Raw genomic sequence first — 22,287 nt, 5'->3', positions numbered from 1 at the left:
AAAATTTCAGAAAGATTGCTGCATTTTTCACTGTTTTGTAAAATTGTGTGCTTTTTTTATCTCTTAAAGGCACAGTAACATTTTTTCAAATTGTGTTTTTTATTTGATTAAAGTGATTCCAAGCCTGTTTGTGTACTCTACTAGTCTGTTAAACATGTCTGACACTAAGGAAAATCCTTGTTCAATGTGTTTAGAAGCCATGGTGGAACCCCCTCTCAGAATGTGTCCCACTTGTACTGATATGTCTATACACTTTAAAGATCATATTGCTGCACTTAAGAATGTGGCCCAAGATGATTCTCAGACTGAAGGTAACGAGGGTAGCCCGTCTGCCTCTCCCCAAGTGTCACAACCAGTTACGCCCGCGCAAGCAACGCCTAGTACCTCTAGTGCGTCTAACCCTTTTACATTATAAGACTTAGCGGCAGTCATGGATAATTCTCTTACAGCCTTCTTATCTAAACTGCCCGTGTTACCTGCAAAGCGTGATAGCTCCGTTTTAAGAACAGATTATGAGCATTCTGACGCTTTGGTAGCCATATCCGATATACCCTCACAATGCTCTGAAGTGGGAGCGAGGGATTTGATGTCTGAGGGAGAAGTCTCTGATTCAGGAAGGGTTCCTCCCCAGACAGATTCAGATACATTGGCTTTTAAATTTAAACTAGAACACCTCCGTGTTTTACTTAGGGAGGTATTAGCTACTCTGGTTGACTGTGACCCTTTGGTGATCCCAGAGAAATTGTGTAAAATGGACAAGTACCTAGAGGTCCCTGTTTACACGGATGCGTTTCCGGTCCCTAAGAGGATTGCGGATATCGTTACTATGGAGTGGGATAGGCCAGGTGTCTCTTTTGTCCCCCCTCCTGTTTTTAAGAAAATGTTCCCCATATCTGACCCCATGCGGTACTCGTGGCAGACGGTCCCTAAGGTGGAGGGGGCTGTTTCTACACTAGCTAAACGCACACAACCATACCAATTGAAGACAGTTGTGCTTTTAAAGACCCTATGGATAAAACATTTGAGGGTTTACTTAAGAAAATTTTTGTTCAACAAGGTTTTCTTCTCCAACCTATTGCCTGCATTATTCCTGTAACTACTGCAGCTGCTTTCTGGTTTTAGGCGCTGGAAGACTCGCTCCAGACGGAGACCTCATATGAGGAAATTATGGATAGAATTAAGGCTCTAAAGCTAGCTAATTCTTTTATCACTGACGCCGCTTTCCAAATAGCTAAGTTAGCAGCAAAAAATTCAGGTTTCGCCATTTTGGCGCGCAGGGCGCTATGGCTAAAGTCCTGGTCGGCCGATGTGTCGTCTAAATCCAAGTTTTTGAACATTCCTTTCAAAGGGAAGACCCTATTCGGGCCTGAATTGAAAGAGATTATTTCAGATATCACCGGGGGAAAAGGCCATGCTCTCCCTCAGGACAAAGCCTTTAAAACAAAGAACAAAGCTAATTTTCGGTCCTTTCGCAATTTCAGGAACGGCCCTGCTTCATCCTCTCCGGCTGCAAAGCAAGAGGGTAACGCTTCACAGCCTAAGGCAAACTGGAAACCTTACCAGGGCTGGAATAAGGATAAACAGACCAAAAAGCCTGCAGCTGCCACCAAGACAGCATGAAGGGGTAGCCTCCGATCCGGGACCGGATCTAGTAGGGGGCAGACTCTCTCTCTCTCTCTTCGCTCAGGCCTGGGCAAGAGATGTACACGATCCTTGGGCATTAGAGATTGTAGCCCAGGGATACCTTCTAGAATTCAAGGACTCTCCTCCAAGGGGAAGGTTCCACATTTCTCGTCTGTCTACAGATCAGACAAAGAAAGAGGCGTTTTCTCCAACATTGGTGTGTCCGGTCCACGGCGTCATCCTTACTTGTGGGAAATATCTCTTCCCCAACAGGAAATGGCAAAGAGTCCCAGCAAAGCTGGCCATATAGTCCCTCCTAGGCTCCGCCCACCCCAGTCATTCTCTTTGCCGTTGCACAGGCAACATCTCCACGGAGATGGTTAAGAGTTTTTGGTGTTTAAATGTAGTTTTTTATTCTTCTATCAAGTGTTTGTTATTTTAAAATAGTGCTGGTATGTACTATTTACTCTGAAACAGAAAAGAATGAAGATTTCTGTTTGTGAGAGGAAGATGATTTTAGCAGACAGTAACTAAAATCGATTGCTGTTTCCACATAGGGCTGTTGAGATGAAGTAACTTCAGTTGGGGGAAACAGTTAGCAGACTTTTCTGCTTAAGGTATGACTAGCCATATTTCTAACAAGACCATGTAATGCTGGAAGGCTGTCATTTCCCCTCATGGGGACCGGTAAGCCATTTTCATAGTCAAGCAAACAGAATAAAGGGCTTAATATGGGCTATAAAACTGGTAGACACTTTTATGGGCTAAATCGATTGCTTTATTTGGGCATTTTATACATGTTTATGCTGATAATTCACATTTATAAACTTGGGGAACGTTTTTTAACAGCAGGGACTATGTTAGACACCTTTTCCAGTCAGGGAGGGCCTTCCCAGTTGTAGGCTGAGCCTCATTTTCGCGCCATTACTGCGCAGTTATTTTTTGAGAGCAAGACATGCAGATGCATGTGTGAGGATCTGAAAGTAGCTGGAAAAGTTTCTAGAAGGCGTCACTTGGTATCGTATTCCCCTCTGGGCTTGGTTAGGTCACAGCAAAGGCTATAGCTGGGACTGTATAGGGGTTAAATTTGTAAACGGCTCCGGTTCCGTTATTTTAAGGGTTAAAGCTCTGAAAATTGGTGTGCAATACTCTTAATGCTTTAAGACACTGTGGTGAAATTTTGGTAATTTTTGAACAATTCCTTCATACTTTTTCACATATTCAGTAATAAAGTGTTTTCTGTTTAAAATTTAAAGAGACAGTAACGGTTTTGTTTTAAAACGTTTTTTGTGCTTTATTGACAAGTTTAAGCCTGTTTAACATGTCTGTGCCTTCGGATAAGCTATGTTCTATATGTATGAAAGCCAATGTGTCTCCCCATTTAAATTTGTGTGATAATTGTGCCATAGCGTCCAAACAAAGTAAGGACAGTACTGCCACAGATAATGAAATTGCCCAAGATGATTCCTCAGATGAGGAGAGTAAACATGATACTACATCATCTCCTACTGTGTCTACACCAGTTTTGCCCACGCAGGAGGCCCCTAGTACATCTAGCGCGCCAATGCTTATTACCATGCAACAATTGACGGCTGTAATGGATAACTCCATAGCAAATATTTTATCCAAAATGCCTACATATCAGAGAAAGCGCGATTGCTCTGTTTTAAACACTGAAGAGCAGGAGGGAGCTGATGATAATTGTTCTGTCATACCCTCACACCAATCTGAAGTGGCCACGAGGGAGGTTTTGTCAGATGGGGAAATTTCAGATTCAGGAAAAATTTCTCAACAAGCTGAACCTGATGTTGTGACATTTAAATTTAAATTAGAACATCTCCGCGCACTGCTTAAGGAGGTGTTATCTACTCTGGATGATTGTGACAACTTGGTCATTCCAGAGAAATTATGCAAGATGGACAAGTTCCTAGAGGTTCCGGTGCACCCCGACGCTTTTCCTATACCCAAGCGGGTGGCGGACATAGTGAATAAGGAGTGGGAAAAGCCCGGCATACCTTTTGTTCCCCCCCCCTATATTTAAGAAATTATTTCCTATGGTCGACCCCAGAAAGGACTTATGGCAGACAGTCCCTAAGGTCGAGGGGGCAGTTTCTACTCTAAACAAACGCACTACTATTCCTATCGAGGATAGTTGTGCTTTCAAAGATCCTATGGATAAAAAATTGGAGGGTTTGCTTAAGAAGATTTTTGTACAGCAAGGTTACCTTCTACAACCCATTTCGTGCATTGTTCCTGTCACTACAGGTTCTGGTTCGAGGAACTAGAAAAGTCGCTCAGTAGAGAGACTCCATATGAGGAGGTTATGGACAGAGTTCACGCACTTAAGTTGGCTAATTCTTTTATTTTAGATGCCGCTTTGCAATTAGCTAGATTAGCGGCGAGAAATTCAGGGTTTGCAATCGTGGCGCGCAGAGCGCTTTGGCTAAAGTCTTGGTCAGCGGATGTGTCATCCAAGACAAAATTGCTTAACATCCCTTTCAAAGGTAAAACTCTATTTGGACCAGAATTGAAAGAGATTATCTCAGACATCACTGGGGGAAAGGGCCACGCCCTTCCACAAGATAGGCCTTTCAAGGCCAAGAATAAGTCTAATTTTCGTTCCTTTCGCAATTTCAGGAACGGACCGCCTCTAATTCTGCATCCTCTAAGCAAGAGGGTAATGCCTCACAACCCAAACCAGCCTGGAAACCGATGCAAGGCTGGAACAAGGGTAAGCAGGCCAAGAAGCCTGCTGCTGCTAACAAAACAGCATGAAGGAGTAGCCCCCGATCCGGGACCGGATCTAGTAGGGGGCAAACTCTCTCTCTTTGCTCAGGCTTGGGCAAGAGATGTTCAGGATCCCTGGGCACTAGAAATAGTTTCTCAGGGTTATCTTCTGGAATTCAGGGAACTACCCCCAAGGGGAAGGTTCCACATGTCTCACTTATCCTTAAACCAAATAAAGACAGGCGTTCTTACATTGTGTAGAAAACCTGTTAAAGATGGGAGTGATACACCCAGTTCCAATAAAGGAACAAGGAATGGGATTTAATTAAAATCTGTTCGTAGTTCCCAAAAAAGAGGGAACTTTCAAACCAATTTTGGATTTGAAGATCCTAAACAAATTTCTCAGGGTACCATCGTTCAAGATGGAAACCATTCGAACGATTCTACCCACTATCCAGGAAGGTCAATTTATGACTACCGTGGATCTAAAGGATGCGTACCTACATATTCCTATCCACAAAGAACATCATCAGTTCCTAAGGTTCGCCTTTCTGGACAAACATTACCAGTTTGTGGCCCTCCCATTCGGGTTAGCCACTGCTCCAAGGATTTTCACAAAGGTACTAGGGTCCCTTCTAGCGGTTCTAAGACCGAGGGGCATTGCAGTAGTACCTTACTTGGACCACATTCTAATACAAGCGTCGTCCCTGTCAAAAACAAAGGCTCATACAGACATCGTTCTGGCCTTTCTCAGATCACACGGATGGAAGGTGAACATAGAAAAAAGTTCTCTGTCTCCGTCAACAAGAGTTCCCTTCTTGGGAACAATAATAGATTCCTTAGAAATGAGGATTTTTCTGACAGAGGTCAGAAAGTCAAAACTTCTAAGCACTTGTCATGGTAAAAGGAGAGGTCAAAAAGCGACTTCTACCTCTCTTTCCTTTTGGCTTAAAAGCATCATCCGATTGGCTTATGAGACTGCCGGACGGCAGCCTCCTGAAAGAATCACAGCTCACTCCACTAGGGCTGTGGCTTCCACATGGGCCTTCAAGAACGAGGCTTCTGTTGACCAGATATGTAAGGCAGCGACTTGGTCTTCACTGCACACTTTTGCCAAATTTTACAAATTCGATACTTTTGCTTCTTCGGATGCTATTTTTGGGAGAAAGGTTTTGCAAGCCGTGGTGCCTTCCGTTTAGGTAACCTGATTTGCTCCCTCCCTTCATCCGTGTCCTAAAGCTTTGGTATTGGTTCCCACAAGTAAGGATGACGCCGTGGACCGGACACACCAATGTTGGAGAAAACAGAATTTATGCTTACCTGATAAATTACTCTTTCTCCAACGGTGTGTCCGGTCCACGGCCCGCTCTGGTTTTTTAATCAGGTCTGATGAATTATTTTCTCTAACTACAGTCACCACGGTACCATATGGTTTCTCCTATATTTTCCTCCTGTCCGTCGGTCGAATGACTGGGGTGGGCGGAGCCTAGGAGGGACTATATGGCCAGCTTTGCTGGGACTCTCTGCCATTTCCTGTTGGGGAAGAGATATTTCCCACAAGTAAGGATGACGCCGTGGACCGGACACACCGTTGGAGAAAGTAATTTATCAGGTAAGCATAAATTCTGTTTTTACGCTGTGTAGAAGATCTACATACAATGGGAGTGATCCACCCAGTTCCAATTGCAGAACAAGGACTGGGGTTTTACTCAAACCTGTTTGTGGTTCCCAAAAAAAGAAGGAACTTTCAGACCAATCCTGGATCTCAAAATTCTAAACAAATTCCTCAGAGTCCCATCATTCAAGATGGAGACCATTCGGACAATCTTACCTATGATCCAGGAGGGTCAATATATGACTACCGTGGATCTAAAGGATGCGTATCTGCACATTCCTATCCACAAAGATCATCACCAGTTTCTCAGGTTCGCCTTTCTGGACAAGCATTTTCAGTTTGTGGCTCTTCCTTTCGGGTTGGCCACTGCTCCCAGAATTTTCACAAAGGTGCTAGGGTCCCTCCTGGCGGTTCTAAGACCGCGGAGCATAGCAGTGGCGCCTTACCTAGACGACATCTTAATTCAGGCGTCAACTTTCCAAAGAACCAAGTCTCACACGGAGATTGTATTGGCCTTTCTGAGGTCTCACGGGTGGATGGTGAATATCAAAAAGAGTTCTCTCTCCCCCCTCACAAGAGTTCCATTCCTAGGAACCCTGATAGACTCGGTAGAAATGAAAATATTTCTGACGGAGGTCAGAAAGCTAAAACTCTTAACTACTTGCCGAGCTCTTTATTCCATTCCTCGGCCATCTGTGGCTCAGTGCATGGAGACAATCGGACTAATAGTTGCGGCAATGGACATAGTCCCTTTTGCTCGGATACACCTCAGACCACTGCAACTATGCATGCTCAAACAGTGGAATGGGGATTATGCAGATTTGTCTCCTCAAATTCAGTTGGACCAGGAGACCAGAGATTCTCTTCTCTGGTGGTTGTCTCAGGATCACCTGTCTCAAGGAATATGTTTCCGCAGGCCAGAGTGGATCATCGTAACGACCGACGCCAGTCTGTTAGGCTGGGGTGCGGTCTGGGACTCCCTGAAAGCTCAGGGCTTATGGTCTCGGGAAGAAACTCTTCTCCCGATAAACATTCTGGAACTGAGGCGATATTCAACGCTCTTTAGGCATGGCCTCAACTAGCGGCGGCCAAATTCATCAGATTTCAGTCGGACAACATCACGACTGTAGCTTACGTCAATCATCAGGGGGGACCAAAGAGTTCCCTAGCGATGACGGAAGTAACCAAAATAATCAGGTGGGCGGAGGATCACTCCTGCCATCTCTCAGCAATTCACATCCCAGGCGTAGGCAACTGGGAGGCGGATTTCCTAAGTCGTCAGACTTTTCACCCGGGGGAGTGGGAACTCCACCCGGAGGTATTTGCCCAGCTGACTTAGCTATGGGGCACCTCAGAGTTGGATCTGATGGCGTCCCGTCAGAACACCAAACTTCCTCTCTACGGGTCCAGGTCCCAGGATCCCAAGGCGGTATTGATAGATGCTCTAGCAGCGCCTTGGTCCTTCAATCTGGCTTATATTTTTCCACTGTTTCCTCTCCTCCCGCGTCTGGTTGCCAGAATCAAGCAGGAGAAGGCTTCGGTGATTCTGATAGCGCCTGTGTGGCCACGCAGGACTTGGTATGCAGACCTAGTGGACATGTCATCTGTCCCACCATGGACACTGCCAATGAGGCAGGATCTTCTAATACAGGGTCCGTTCAAGCATCCAAATTTAGTTTCTCTACGTCTGACTGCTTGGAGATTGAACGCTTAATTCTATCAAAGCGTGGTTTCTCTGAGTCAGTTATAGATACTCTGATTCAGGCTAGAAAGCCTGTCACCAGGAAAATCTACCATAAGATATGGCGGAAATATCTTTGTTGGTGTGAATCCAAGGGTTACTCATGGAGTAAGATTAGGATTCCCAGGATATTGTCCTTTCTCCAGGAGAAAGGATTGTCAGCTAGTTCCTTAAAAGGACAAATATCTGCTTTGTCTATGCTGTTACACAAGCGTCTGGCAGAGGTACCAGACGTTCAAGCGTTTGCTCAGGCTTTAGTCATAATCAAGCCTGTCTATAAACCTGTGGCTCCGCCATGGAGTTTGAATCTAGTTCTTTCAGTTCTTCAAGGGGTTCCGTTTGAACCTTTACATTCCATAGACATTAAGTTGTTATCTTGGAAAGTTTTGTTTTTGATAGCTATCTCTTCTGCTCGAAGAGTTTCAGAATTATCTGCCTTACAGTGTGATTCACCTTACCTGGTGTTCCACGCAGATAAGGTAGTTTTGCGTACCAAGCCTGGTTTTCTTCCTAAAGTTGTTTCTAACAAGAATATTAACCAGGAAATAGTTGTTCCTTCTCTGTGTCCTAATCCATCTTCGAAGAAGGAACGTCTATTACACAATCTTGATGTAGTTCGTGCTTTAAAGTTCTATTTACAAGCAACTAAGGATTTCAGACAAACATCTTCCTTGTTTGTTATCTATTCTGGTAAGAGGAGAGGTCAGAAAGCGACTGCTACCTCTCTTTCCTTTTGGCTGAAAAGCATAATCCGTTTGGCCTATGAGACTACTGGCCAGCAGCCTCCTGAAAGAATTACTGCTCATTCTACCAGAGCATTGGCTTCCAAATGGGCTTTCAAAAATTAGGCTTCTGTTGAAAAGATTTGTAAGGCAGCGACTTGGTCTTCACTGCATACTTTTGCCAAATTTTACAAATTCGATACTTTTGCTTCTTTGGAGGCTATTTTTGGGAGAAAGGTTTTGCAAGCAGTGGTGCCTTCCGTTTAAGGTACCTGTCTTGTTCCCTCCCTTCATCCGTGTCCTAAAGCTTTGGTATTGGTATCCCACAAGTAAAGGATGAATCCGTGGACTGGATACACCTTGCAAGAGAAAACAGAATTTATGCTTACCTGATAAATTACTTTCTCTTGCGGTGTATCCAGTCCACGGCCCGCCCTGGCATTTAAGTCAGGTAAAAAAAAATTTGTTTAAACTACAGTCACCACTGCACCCTATGGTTTCTCCTTTTTCTTCCTAACCTTTTGTCGAATGACTGGGGGGTGGAGCTAGAGGGGGAGCTATATGGACAGTTTTGCTGTGTGCTCTCTTTTCCACTTCCTGTAGGGAATAAGAATATCACACAAGTAAAGGATGAATCCGTGGACTGGATACACCGCAAGAGAAAGTAATTTATCAGGTAAGCATAAATTCTGTTTTCTCTGAGTCAGTAATTGAGACTGTGATTCAGGCTCGTAAGCCTGTTACTAGGAAGATTTACCATAAGATATGGAGGAAATATCATTTTTTGGTGTAAATCCAAGGGCTACTCTTGGAGTAGGGTTAGGATTCCAAGAATTTTGTCTTTTCTCCAAGAGGATCTGGAGAAAGGGTTATCGGTTAGCACTTTAAAGGGTAACATTTCTGCCTTATCTGTGCTTTTGCATAAGCATTTGGCAGATGTACCAGATGTTCAACCTTTTTGTCAGGCCTTGGTCAGAATCAGGCCTGTGTTTAAACCTGTTGCTCCACCTTGGAGTCTTAATCTTGTTAAGGTTTTGCAGCGGCGCCCGTTTGAGCCAGTGCATTCTGTAGATATTAAGTTACTATCCTGGAGGGTTTTGTTTCTTCTGGCGATTTCTTCTGCACGGAGGGTATCTGAACTTTCCGCCTTGCAGTTTGATTCTCCTTATCTTATTTTTCATGCGGATAAGGCGGTTCTTCGCACTAAGTTGGGATTCCTTCCCAAAGTTGTTTCTACTAAGAATATTAATCAGGAGATTGTTGTTCCATTGCTGTGTCCGAAGCCTTCTTTGGATAAAGAACGTCTTTTGCATAATTTGGATGTGGTCCGTGCTCTTAAGTTCTATTTTGAGGCGACTAAGGACTTTCGCAAGTCTTCTGCTCTTTGTTTTTTTTCGGGAAGCGTAGAGGTCAGAAAGCCACTGCGTCTACTCTTGCCTTTTGGTTGCGAAGTGTGATTCGCCTGTCGTATGAGTCTACTGGGAAGCAACCTCCAGAGAGAATTACAGTTCATTCCACCAGAGCTGTAGCCTCTTCTTGGACTTTTAAAAATGAAGCTTCTATGTAGCAGATTTGCAAGGCTGCAAATTGGTCTTCTTTACATACTTTTTCCAAATTTTATAGATTTGATACATTTGCCTCGGCTGAGGCGGCTTTTGGGAGAAAAGTTCTTCAAGCGGTGGTACCTTCCATCTGTGTTCTCTAGCTTCGGTATTGGTTCCCAACAGTGATTAAGATGAACCTGTGGACTCGCCATATCTTTGGAAGAAAACAAAATTTATGCTTACCTGATAAATGTATTTCTTCGAGATATGGTGAGTACAGGGACCCACCCTTATTTTAAATTTGTTCTTTTTGAATAAACCTCAGACACCTCCGCACCATGTGTTGCTTTCCTTTCTCCATTTATCGGTCGAATGACTGGGGTTTATGGGTAGGGAAGTGATACTTAACAGTTTTTACTTTGGTGCTCTTTGCCTCCTCCTGCTGGCGAGGAGTGATATTCCCAACAGTAATTAAGATGAACCCGTGGACTCACCATATCTTGAAGAAATAAATTCATCAGGTAAGCATAAATTTTGTTTTTTAGGCTCTATAGGGCTTGTGGATTTAGTTTCTCAGTGAAAAAAATGTTTTTTAGATCCCATGCTTTGTTCTTACTCGTGGATTCCACAGCTTGGGTATTAGTTCCCATGAGTAATGGATCATTGACTCTCACCGCCTGTATCCTTACCTGATAAATTCATTTATTTCATGGTGGTGGAGTCCACAAAACCACACCCTGTATTTTTCTTGGGGTTTGGGAATCTTTGCCTCCTCCTAGTGGTAGAGAAGATTAATTCCCAGTAGTAATGAATTGTGGACTCTCACCCCCATGAAAGAAATTAATTTATCAGGTAAGCATAATGTTTTTTGGTTTGATTCTTTATCTAATTTAGTTTCAAAGGATTCACCCTTAGAAAATATTCAGGAGAGTATTCACGGTTTGTGGATGGAGAACTCCTTTATTTGCAATCATATCAGTAGCCAGGCGAAGAATATGACATTGACGGTCCTAGCTAGGAGAGTTCTTTGGTAAGAATTATGATCTTCTGACATGTTTTCAAAGTCAAGACTACTGATTTCAGTTTTCAAGGGAAATATTTTGTTTGGTTCAGGACTTGGCATTCGTTTTAGTACCTTTCACTAATCTAAGAATCAGAACTATTCCTCATTCAGATTCTGCAATATCTCCAGTGGAAACCAAATCCAGAATGTAATAAGTCCCTGCAGAACAAGAAAACCACTACCTATGTAAAATCTGTATGAAGGTATGGCCCCCGTTCCTAATCCTGCACTAGTAGGGGGCTGTTTAGACCTTTTTGAGAAGGCCTGAGCTCAGCCTATCCAGGATCCCTGAGTAATGATATTCATTTCTCAGGGGTACAGGATATTTTTTTGTTCAAGACCTCCTGGATTGTGTGGCATTCCTTCAGTGTGTACAGGATCTGGAGGACATGGGAATATTTATTTCCATCCCTGCATCAGAACAAGATAGTCTATCAGAAATAGTCTCCCTTTAGTACTTCAAGGACAGTTTATGACAGCAGTAGTCTTGAAAGATGCCGACATTCCTTTTTTTCAAGGATTACTACTTTTTCTGTTGTTTTTGCCTTCCTGGAAAGCCATATTCAGTTTGTAGCTCTTCTCTTTGATCTTTATGAAGGTTTGTGGGCCCTACAATCAGTTGTCAGAGCCCAGGAATTAGTGGTGGAAACATATCTGGATGATATTTTGATTCAAGATCCATCTATACCTTTAGTGACTGTGCACTCAGATAAACTATTTAGTTCCTCTTAGTCATGGCTGGGAGGTATGTGTACACAAGAGTGCTCTACCCCTTCTACAAGACTATCCTGGTTGTAATCAAAGAACCATTCTCCTTGAGGTTGTTTTGCACAGACCAAAGCAAGCTAAGGTTGCAATTAGCTTTCCCAAAGTTACAGCTTCTATCCTAGGCTTATACAGCTGTGTATACTACGTTTAGTGGAATGGAGATCACTCCATCCAGTCTGGCAATCTCTTTCTTGGTGGACATTCCCCATTCAGATGTCTCAGGTAATGGTTCTCCTGCGCCTGTAATGGGAAATAATGTCCAAAGATCCCAGTCTGTCAATTTGGGGTGCAGGCTGGACCCTCAAAGATCTCAGGGAGTTTGGTCGCCTCAAGTGGAGAGGCGACCAATAAATGTATTGGAATGTCGGGCGGACATTTAGCATTGTGTGTATTAAGCATTGCACAAGCAGTTCCGGTGAACTGCTTGTGCAATGCTGCCATCTGCAGATTCGTGGCCGCAGATTGGCCGCTAGCAGGGGGTGTCAATAAACCCAATCGCATTCCATTGGGCTGATTGCTGTTCACCGCTTTAGAGGCAGCGGACCACTTAAGGAGCAGCGGTCTTAAGGCTGTTGCTTCTTAACTGATGTGTCTGGCGAGCCTGAAGGCTCGCGCAGAAACAGCTGCATTGGGGCCAATTGACCACTTGTTTTCAGAGTACTTCAGGCTTAAACAATTCTCAACTTCTTTTACATCTTCACAGCAGTATCCTATATCAATCATCAGGGTGGTACACCCAGATCTCTTAAGGATGAAAGAAACTTGGGGAAAAGGGTATCAGTGTTCCATATCAGCAATTCACATTTCTGGGGTCAACTGGGAAGCAGACTATTTGAGCCATCAGTTTGTTTTTTTCCCCGGGTTTAGTCCCTCATACAGTATATTTTCAACTAGTTGATGACATTTTGTCTGCACCACAAACTTCCCAGGTACCAGTCAAGGTTGAGAGATCCTTAAGCGGGAATTGTAAGTGACATTGTCAGTCCGCTGGTTTCTCTTTTTTTCCTCCAATTGTACATCTGCTGAGGTTATCTGCTCAGATCATTAACAGATTTCTTAGATATTATTAGCTCCTGTTTGACTTTGTTGGTCGTGGTATGCAGATCTTGTCCAGGTGTGCAGAACTCCTCCATGACACCAGTTTCCACATTTGCTTTCTCAATGTCTGTTCTTTGATCAATATCTTCAGTCTCCACGTTAACTACGTATGTCCTTATTAGTGAAATCAGATGTGGAGACTAATCAAAGTCACAAGGAAAAGACCAATCACAGCAGCAGAGGATCTTTATAAGGAAGGAATGTCCACCTTAAAATTACTCCTGGAAAAATCCCTTTTGGGGGGGAACGTGTGTTGGAGCTGATCATCATTTAGGACACATCACGTAAGTACAAGCTTGATAATAGCTCAGTTTATTGGCTGAGCCACAAAGTAACAAAGGGTGACAGACTGCTGTTATAAGTGTACCCTTATTAACCTGAACACACTTAAAGAACATTCTTGTTAACAGCTGAGAAAACAAGCATAACATATATGTGGTTCTTAGCACAATTTTGACATAATTTCTTGTTTCTGTAACTAATATTATAAACACATCACGTAAGGCGGGACCCTGTGAATGCAACTGAACTAACTCTCATCCAAGATCAGCTAGGAATGCTGAGTTGCCACGGCATTCCTTCAGCTGTAGATCATACACCTCTACTGTTGCTTGTCCATTAACGCCAGTGTGCTTGTATGTATTGGGTATTTGTAAAGCGCGGATAATCACCCGTAAAGGTCTCAATGCGCTGCTCATTTTATCGACCTCGGCAGGATGAAATGCTGAGTGGACCTCGCCAGGGATAGAACCTGCAACCCTTGGGTTGCTGCAGAGCTCAGCCACAGTGCCTTAGCATGCTGAGCTATCCGTCTGACAAATGTCCTATACCTGATGTTTATATATATATAAATTTTAAATACATTTTTACCTGGATCCTGTGGTCTCCTGTATTCTAACCTGCCAAAGGAGTGTGATAATATTGAGCAAATACAACTGAGATTTCAGTCATTAGCTCTCAAGTGTGTAAGTATGGTCCTATAGTATTCACATATATCTTTTAATCACAGAACTTCACTTTTGTTTGTACCTCTCTCCCTTAATTTTGAGGATTCTGGTGTGGAAAAGGTGAAGTTCCTAAAGGGATATTTTCCCAGGATAAACTCAACATCAGAAACCAATCTAAAAGACTATATTCTTTAATAACTATTGTTGTAAATTACTATTGTTTTATTTTTATTGCTAATGTTTTTTTAGTAATTTCACATTGTAAAGGGGATTATTTCAGTTTTCTGTTTGCACTCCACGTTAACTGTTTTTTGTTGTGATGTTTAGTTCCTTCTCAAAGATGATTTTCTGGTTCTGTCATAGCGACCTTGATTCAGGCTCATAAGCTGGTCACTAGAAAATTTTACCACAAGGTGTGGAAGACTTATCTTTCTTTCATGTAATTAGCAAGAGTCCATGAGCTAGTGACGTATGGGATATACATTCCTACCAGGAGGGGCAAAGTTTCCCAAACCTCAAAATGCCTATAAATACACCCCTCACCACACCCACAAATCAGTTTTACAAACTTTGCCTCCTATGGAGGTGGTGAAGTAAGTTTGTGCTAAATTCAGCGAAGGCTCAAGCATTTCTGAAATGTGTTTCAGATCTAGAGTTGGCTGGAGTAATTATGCCAGTTCCAGTTCTGGAACAGGGGCTGGGGTTTTATTCAAATCTCTTCATTGTACCAAAGAAGGAGAATTCCTTCAGACCAGTTCTGGATCTAAAAATATTGAATCGTTATGTAAGGATACCAACATTCAAAAGGGTAACTATAAGGACTATTCTGCCTTTTGTTCAGCAAGGGCATTATATGTCCACAATAGATTTACAGGATGCATATCTGCATATTCCGATTCATCCAGATCACTATCAGTTTCTGAGATTCTCTTTCCTAGACAAGCATTACCAGTTTGTGGCTCTGCCGTTTGGCCTAGCAACAGCTCCAAGGATTTTTACAAAGGTTCTCGGTGCCCTTCTGTCTGTAATCAGAGAACAGGGTATTGTGGTATTTCCTTATTTGGACGATATCTTGGTACTTGCTCAGTCTTCACATTTAGCAGAATCTCATACGAATCGTCTTGTGTTGTTTCTTCAAGATCATGGTTGGAGGATCAATTTACCGAAAAGTTCATTGATTCCTCAAACAAGGGTTACCTTTTTAGGTTTCCAGATAGATTCAGTGTCCATGACTCTGTCTCTGACAGACAAGAGACGTCTAAAATTGATCTCAGCTTGTCGAAACCTTCAATCACAATCATTCCCTTCGGTAGCCTTATGCATGGAAATTCTAGGTCTTATGACTGCTGCATCGGATGCGATCCCCTTTGCTCGTTTTCACATGCGACCTCTTCAGCTCTGTATGCTGAACCAGTGGTGCAGGAATTACACAAAGATATCTCAATTAATATCTTTAAAACCGATTGTACGACACTCTCTGACGTGGTGGACAGATCACCATCATTTAGTTCAGGGGGCTTCTTTTGTTCTTCCGACCTGGACTGTAATTTCAACAGATGCAAGTCTGACAGGTTGGGGAGCTGTTTGGGGGTCTCTGACAGCACAAGGGGTTTGGGAATCTCAGGAGGTGAGATTACCAATCAATATTTTGGAACTCCGTGCAATTTTCAGAGCTCTTCAGTCATGGCCTCTTCTAAAGAGAGAATCGTTCATTTGTTTTCAGACAGACAATGTCACAACTGTGGCATACATCAATCATCAAGGAGGGACTCACAGTCCTCTGGCTATGAAAGAAGTATCTCGAATACTGGTATGGGCGGAATCCAGCTCCTGTCTAGTTTCTGCGGTTCATATCCCAGGTATAGACAATTGGGAAGCGGATTATCTCAGTCGCCAAACGTTACATCCGGGCGAATGGTCTCTTCACCCAGAGGTATTTCTTCAGATTGTTCAAATGTGGGGACTTCCAGAAATAGATCTGATGGCTTCTCATCTAAACAAGAAACTTCCCAGGTATCTGTCCAGATCCAGGGATCCTCAAGCGGAAGCAGTGGATGCATTGTCACTTCCTTGGAAGTATCATCCTGCCTATATCTTTCCGCCTCTAGTTCTTCTTCCAAGAGTAATCTCCAAGATTCTGAAGGAATGCTCGTTTGTTCTGCTGGTGGCTCCAGCATGGCCTCACAGGTTTTGGTATGCGGATCTTGTCCGGATGGCCGCTTGCCAACCGTGGACTCTTCCGTTAAGACCAGACCTTCTGTCGCAAGGTCCTTTTTTCCATCGGGATCTCAAATCCTTAAATTTAAAGGTATGGAGATTGAAAGCTTGATTCTTAGTCAAAGAGGTTTCTCTGACTCTGTGATTAATACTATGTTACAGGCTCGTAAATCTGTATCTAGGAATATATATTATAGAGTCTGGAAGACTTACATTTCTTGGTGTCTTTCTCATCACTTTTCCTGGCATTCTTTTAGAATTCCGAGAATTTTACAGTTTCTTTAGGATGGTTTGGATAAAGGTTTGTCTGCAAGTTCCTTGAAAGGACAAATCTCTGCTCTTTCTGTTCTTTTTCATAGAAAGATTGCTAATCTTCCTGATATTCATTGTTTTGTACAAGCTTTGGTTCGTATAAAACCTGTCATTAAGTCAATTCCTTCTCCTTGGAGTTTGAATTTGGTTCTGGGGGCTCTTCAAGCTCCTCCATTTGAACCTATGCATTCATTAGACATTAAATTACTTTCTTGGAAAGTTTTGTTTCTTTTGGCCATCTCTTCTGCTAGAAGAGTTTCTGAATTATCTGCTCTTTCTTGTGAGTCTCCTTTTCTGATTTTTCATCAGGATAAGGCGGTGTTGCGAACTTCTTTTAAATTTTTACCTAAGGTTGTGAATTCTAACAACATTAGTAGAGAAATTGTGGTTCCTTCATTATGTCCTAATCCTAAGAATTCTAAGGAGAGATCATTGCATTCTTTGGATGTAGTTAGAGCTTTGAAATATTATGTTGAAGCTACTAAGAATTTCTGAAAGACTTCTAGTCTATTTGTTATCTTTTCCGGTTCTAGGAAAGGTCAGAAGGCCTCTGCCATTTCTTTGGCATCTTGGTTGAAATCTTTAATTCATCATGCTTATGTTGAGTCGGGTAAAATTCCACCTCAAAGGATTACAGCTCATTCTACTAGGTCAGTTTCTACTTCCTGGGCGTTTAGGAATGAAGCTTCGGTTGATCAGATTTGCAAAGCAGCAACTTGGTCTTCTTTGCATACTTTTACTAAATTCTACCATTTTGATGTGTTTTCTTTTTCTGAAGCAGTTTTTGGTAGAAAAGTACTTCAGGCAGCTGTTTCCGTTTGATTCTTCTGCTTATAATTTCATTTTTTTTCATTATAAGATTTAAACTTTATTTTGGGTGTGGATTATTTTCAGCAGAATTGGCTGTCTTTATTTTATCCCTCCCTCTCTAGTGACTCTTGCGTGGAAGATCCACATCTTGGGTAGTCATTATCCCATACGTCACTAGCTCATGGACTCTTGCTAATTACATGAAAGAAAACATAATTTATGTAAGAACTTACCTGATAAATTCATTTCTTTCATATTAGCAAGAGTCCATGAGGCCCACCCTTTTTTGTGGTGGTTTTGATTTTTTTGTATAAAGCACAATTATTCCAATTCCTTATTTTTTATGCTTTCTCACTTTTTTTCTTATCACCCCACTTCTTGGCTATACGTTAAACTGATTTGTGGGTGTGGTGAGGGGTGTATTTATAGGCATTTTGAGGTTTGGGAAACTTTGCCCCTCCTGGTAGGAATGTATATCCCATACGTCACTAGCTCATGGACTCTTGCTAATATGAAAGAAATTAATTTATCAGGTAAGTTCTTACATAAATTATGTTATCTTGGTGTACATATAGGGGACATGCACAGTATTCTATTAGAATACCCTAAATTTTACAATTAATTCAGGATGGCTTAGGCAAAGGATTATTGGCAAGCACTCTTAGGTGCCATATTTCAGTTCTTTCAGTTTATTGCTTAGGCAATTTTTTTATGATATTCATGCGTTCATTGAGGCCTTAGTTGAATCAGACCTTTAAGCAAACCTATCTCCTCCATGGAGTTTGATTCTGTTTGTTTAGGTTTGTAATACCTGTCTTTGAACCTATACATAAAATAGATATCCAAAGTTTTTGTTAGCTGTATCTTCAACGAGGAGAGTATCTGATTTGTTAGCCATTTCTTGTGTCCCACAAAATTAGTTTTTTCCTTCCTAAGATAGGTAGAGTCCATGGCTTCATTCCTTACTGTTGGGAAATACACCTGGCCACCAGGAGGAGGCAAAGACACCCCAGCCAAAGGCTTAAATATGCCTCCCACTTCATTATACCAGTCATTCTTTGCCTTTCGTCACGTTAGGAGGTGGCAAAGATGTGTCAGAAGATTCTGAAAGTCCTGGAAAAGGGTATCTGCCCTTCGGGACTGGAGTTTTAAGTAGTCATGTCAACCTCTCAGTGAGAGTATTGATGAAAGTTAGTCTGGAGATGCAGGGAAAGTTTTTCTGCTAAACCATCCAGACTACTCCTAACAGCTCCTAAGTAATTAGTGTTGACGAGTTTCACTGCCTGCTTTCTCTCACTCAAGTCCATGTCAGGAGCGCTGCTATAAGACTGTCACACTTGAGAGGCTGTGTTCTGTTCCACATCATGGATCGTTTCAATTTTACACATTAAACGCTGTAACAGGGTCACAGTGTGGCTCCTTTATACCTTGATAAGATCCAGGGTTAATATCCTCTGAAACGGGTTTATTGAACAGTTGGGGTTAATTATTAAGTGTAATAATTATTTACATGCTGCTTTGTGTGTTTTTTTTTCCTGGGCTGTGTGTTTTTGGCTGGAACAAACAAGTTTCACTTTCGTTTTTGAAAGTGTTGTACAGCTCCTATTACTTTATGTACTTGTATAAGTACAGTCTTGCACTCCGTGACTGGGTGTGGTCTATGTTAATTTCCTCCATTCTGGCTGAGACTTGAACCTGAGGAGAGCGTTTCCTCTGTTAACTGTCTGGGTCTAGGAGGTGGTGAGTGTCCCAGCCATTGGGAGTATAAGTTTTCTATAATAAAAAATGTTTTTATTTGTATCCTCCTGTGGGTATAACCTGAGCTATGGAGGACTCTGACATGTTAGAAGGTACTCCTGTACTTAATCATACCTGTTTATATTGTGAGGAGGCCGTGGTTTTCCCGCCCACTCAATTATGTTCCACATGCCTTAACACTGTTATAAAGTCTAAGAAGGGAAACAAACCTGCTAAGGCTCTTAGTCCCTCTGAGCTGTCTACCTCTCAGGACTCTGCGTCCCGTGATATTACTACCCTTGCTACATTATCCACTCCACATGCAGTTCCCTGTAGCATATCTAATCCTCCATCCGGAGGGGGCCTTCTTCCTGCCGACTTTGCCGCGCTGTTGCAAACTGCAGTGTCTGTGGCTCTCAGTGCATTACCTCGCTCTAACAAACGCAAAAGAATGGTTAAACATAGCTCTCCTGACCTGGAGTCATCTAAATATTTATCGGATTTAGCTATTATGTCCCAGTTATCCGATGATGAGTTTCTGGTTCGGAGTCCTTAGCGTCTAAGCCTCCTGCTGCGGAGGAACCGTCCTTGAGATTTAAAATTGAGCACTTTTTTATTAAAGGAGGTTCTGTCTACATTAGAGGTTCCAGAGGCCGCGCTGCCTGAAAAACCTATGATACCTAAATTAGACAGAGTTTACGAAGACAGGAAAGTTGGTTTGACTTTTCCTGTCCCGGTTAAGAAGGCAAACATTATTAAGAACTAATGGGAAAGAATTGGTTCTTCCTTTTCCCCCTCGTCTTCTTTTAAAAAGTTGTTCCCGGTCTATCAACTGGATTTGTGGGGCAACATTCCTAAGGTGGATGGTGCTATCTCTACGGTTGCTAAACGTACTACTCTACCTCTTGAGGATAGGTCTTTGTTCAGAGAGCCGATGGATAAGAAAATGGAAACCTTTCTGAGAAAGATGTTTCAACATACGGGATTTTTGTTTCAATCGGCGGCTGCGGTTGTCAGAGCGGCTACCTACTGGTGCAACTCTTTGTTGGAACTCATTGAGGTGGAGTCTCCCCTCAGGGATATTCAAGACAGAATTAAAGCTCTGAGAATTGCTAATTCTTTTATCTGTGATGTGAACATGCAAATTATTCACCTAAATGCAAATAAGAAGCCTGCCGAAAACAAATCGGAATGAAGGGGCGGCCCCCGATCCGGGATCGGATCGTGCAGGGGGCAGATTGTCTCTTTTTTTCAGACGCCTGGTTCAAGGTTGTACAGGATCCATGGGTCCCGGAGGTGGTATCTCAGGGATACAAGATAGGCTTTAAATCCCATCCGCCAAGGGGCAGATTCCTTCTCTCGAATCTGTCTACCAGACCAGAAAAAAGGGATGCCTTTCTAGAGTGCATTCGGGATCTATCCTGCTTAAGAGTTGTTGTCCCGGTGCCTATCGCAGAAAGAGGTTTGGGGTTTTATTCAAACCTTTTTGTGCTCCCAAAGGAGGAGGGAATTTTCCACTCTATTCTGGACCTAAAGTGCTAAATACCTAAAGTGCTTAAGTTCATCCTTCCTTTAATTCAGGAAAGCCAGTTTATGACCACTATAGATCTGAAGGACGCTTACCTTCATGTTCCAATCCACAGGGAACACTTTCAGTTCCTGAGGTTTGCATTCCTGGACCAGCACTTCCAGTTCATTGCCCTTCCGTTTGGCCTAGCTACTGTTCCAAGAATCTTTACGTAGGTTCTGGGGGCTCTTCTAGCCGTTGCCAGAACTCAGGGTATTGCAGTAGCCCCATACTTGGACAATATTCTGGTGCAAGTCCCTTCTCAGTCTTCTTCGATCACATGGATGGAAGATAAACTTGGAAAAGAGTTCTCTTATCCCAAGTCAGGGGTTGTGGACTCAGGAGTGCTCCCTCCCAATCAATATTTTGGAACTACGGACAATCTTCAAGGCCTTGAATGCTTGGCCACTTCTGGGTTCATCCCAGTTTATCAGATTCCAATCAGACAATATAACCTCGGTGGCTTACATTAACCATCAGGGGGAACCAGAAGTTCCTTGGCGATTGAAGGAAGTGTCTCAGATTCTGGAGTGGGTAGAGGTCCACAGCTGTTTGCTGTCAGCGTTCCACATTCCGGGTCTGGACAACTGGGAGGCGGATTTTCTCAACAGGCAATCCTTCCATCCAGGGGATTGGTCTCTCCATCCCGAGGTGTTTGCAGAGCTATGCAGCAAGTGGGGGACACCAGAGATAGATCTTATGGTGTCCCATCTCAATAACAAGCTACCCAGGTACGGGTCGAGGGATCCCCAAGTGGATCTAATAGATGCACTAGCAGTGCCCTGGAGGTTCAAACTCGTATATCTTTTTCCTCCATTACCACTTCCTCCTCGAGTGGTGACCCGCATCAAGCAGGAGCGGGTATCCATAATCCTGATTGCTCCATCGTGGCCGTGAAGGACGTGGTTCACGGATCTAGTGGGGATGTTCTCATCTCCTCCGTGGAAGTTATCTTGTCGCAGAGACCTGCTGATACAAGGTCCGTTTATTCATCAAAATCTAGATTCTCTGAGGCTGACTGCGTAGTGCTTGAACGCTTAGTCTTAGCCAAGAGAGGTTTCTCGGAGTGTCATTGATACTCTTATTCAAGCTCATAAACCAGTTACTCGGCGTATCTACCACAAGGTGTGGAGGACCTACTTATTCTGGTGTGAAGAGCGTGGCACAGAGTTAAGTTTGCCAGGATCTTATCTCTTTTTCCAGGATGAACTGGAGAATGGCGTTTCTGCTAGTTCCCTGAGGGGGCAGATTTCGGCATGAAACTGGCTTACCTTCCAGACGTGCAGTCCTTTGTTAAGGCTCTGATTAGGATTAGACCTGTGTTTTGATCTGGGGCTCCTCCTTGGAGCCTAAATCTTGTTCTTCGGGTTTTGCAACAGGTTCCATTTGAGCCTCTGCATTCCGTTGACATGGAATTGTTATCTTGGCAGGTTCTCTTTTTTTGGCTATTGCCTCTGCGCGCAGAGTTTCTGAGATCTCTGCTTTGCAATATGAGCCCCCTTATCAGATTTTTCATGCAGATAAGGCAGTTTTACGTACTAAATTAGGTTTTCTTCCTAAGGTTGTGTCAGATCGCAACATCAATAAGGAGATTGTGGTTCCTTCCTTGTGTCTTAATCCTTCTTCATCAAAGGAACGCTTACTTCCCAATTTGGATGTGGTTCGTGCCTTCAAGTTCTATCTTCAGGCTACTAAGGAGTTTAGACAATCTTCCTCTTTGTTTGTTGTCTATTCGGGGAAGCGTAAGGGGCAGAAGGCTACTTCGACTTCCCCAGTAGGACATTGTCCTCCTGAGA

At 43.0% G+C, this 22,287-nt stretch overlaps 1 protein-coding gene across 7 annotated transcripts in view; it reads left to right on the top strand.

Moving 5' to 3' along the window:
* Window positions 1-22,287, top strand: part of RALGAPB (Ral GTPase activating protein non-catalytic subunit beta) — an 843,236-nt gene that overhangs the window by 757,882 nt on the left and 63,067 nt on the right. The gene's annotated exons all lie outside the window — the stretch shown is intronic.

This window comes from Bombina bombina, chromosome 1, assembly GCF_027579735.1.
Source record: "Bombina bombina isolate aBomBom1 chromosome 1, aBomBom1.pri, whole genome shotgun sequence".
NCBI lineage: Eukaryota > Metazoa > Chordata > Amphibia > Anura > Bombinatoridae > Bombina > Bombina bombina.
This window is presented reverse-complemented; position numbering and strand designations above follow the sequence as displayed.